Source organism: Etheostoma spectabile, chromosome 21 (assembly GCF_008692095.1).
Source record: "Etheostoma spectabile isolate EspeVRDwgs_2016 chromosome 21, UIUC_Espe_1.0, whole genome shotgun sequence".
In the NCBI taxonomy this organism is placed as follows: domain Eukaryota; kingdom Metazoa; phylum Chordata; class Actinopteri; order Perciformes; family Percidae; genus Etheostoma; species Etheostoma spectabile.
Genome location: NC_045753.1, coordinates 19433888 through 19435473, shown reverse-complemented (window position 1 = coordinate 19435473; position 1586 = coordinate 19433888). Strand labels below are relative to the sequence as shown.

The window sequence follows — 1586 nt, the reverse complement described above, 5'->3', positions numbered from 1 at the left end:
CCCCACACACACACACACACACACACACACAAATCCACACACACACAATTTGAAATCACTGAACTGGACTGCAAGACACAGATAAGATATGAAAAAAAACAGATACATGCGGAGACTCTTGCACTTAGCACAAGACACGTTGTTTAAGAATGCATGAGCCATTAAAGTAAAACATGTTCTTTCGTACCTCCTGCCTTGAGAAAGCAAAACGTGCTTTGCTGCGAGGTTACAGCCAGTAGCGCTGATCTGGCCCCGTGGGAGATAACAGACAATTGCTCAAGCGAAACATCGGCTACTGCAGAATTTCAGCTGACGCTGGTTTTGTCTCATTCCGCCAAGAAAATGTATTTGTGAGCTGACCATTGGGTTTCTGTAAGGTGGTAAAGAGAAACACAGGGCGGATATGTCAGCGTACTGAGGACCAATGAAAGCAGAAAAAGCTTCTGAATGGTACTATGAGCAACTGAAATGGAAAAAGGTCCTCCTGTGCATGGATTGGTTTAACACCGGAACTGACTTGTAATCTAAATGACTGTTACAAAAATATACATCAAACATTTCTATACGGAAACGGCTTGGAAACAGTATTTGAGGTTATGTGTGATTTCTGAAATATGTACCTCCACTTAGGAGAATTAGTTGAACTGGAAGATAGATTATTCTACTTCGTATTTTCTTCAAGGAAAAGATGACTAACCGGAGTATTATAGAACAACCACTCTGTGTGTTGTGTTATGTCACCATAAGGCTGATGCACATATTGATATTGGTTTAACCAGAACACAAAAAACTCACTTTGCTTGTCTTTTACCTCTTGTGCTATCTAGCCATGCTGATCGTCGGTTTGATGGTTTTACTTGCTCAGGTTTTGAGATCCCTTGAGGTTTCTGCATTCAGTCCAGTACAATAGATGTGTAGTTAAAGAAAACAGAAACAACTTCTTTTCAGAAACTTTGTCCCTGTTACTCAGCACAATCCACAAAACACCCTGTCAAAAGTTTTCAGAGGAGCTGTATGATTGTTCCAGTGGAAGCCACTCACACTGAGCTCTGTTAATTATCCAGAGGAAATGGGACACTGTTACAAAGTCAGCAACCAGAGGAGCCTGTTCAGTGGAGAATCCTCCTTCCCAAGTGTAGGACCAGCAGACTCGAGGACTCCTTTGTCCCTCAAGTCATCAGACTGTACAACTCCTCACTCGGGGGCAGGAGGAAATAGGGTAAAGAGGACAGTACACACACATACACACCTGGACTCACATAAATACCTGGACACTTGAACACTCGACTCAACACTGACACTTGACTTGACTGATAATTTATGGTGAATGTCTTTTTATAGCCAAAAGTTTTATTATTACTGTTATTATTGTTGTCTTTGTACTGTAGTTTTCTTTATCTCTCTATACCGTATACTTCTTGCTGAAAACGGATGCTGGAAATTTAAATTTCCTTGCGGGAGTCATCCCAATATGATTAACAAAGATAAGTCCAAGTCTAGGTCTAAGTTTAAGTCTAAAGGACAAAGTGCTGTTGAAGAGTTTAGGATTGTATATATATATATATATATATATATATATATACACA

General features: G+C 40.1%; 1 long non-coding RNA gene across 1 annotated transcript in view; it reads right to left on the bottom strand.

Annotated features, from left to right (window-relative positions):
- The window catches only part of LOC116671345 (uncharacterized), a 12211-nt gene that overhangs the window by 8620 nt on the left and 2005 nt on the right, over positions 1-1586 (bottom strand). The gene's annotated exons all lie outside the window — the stretch shown is intronic.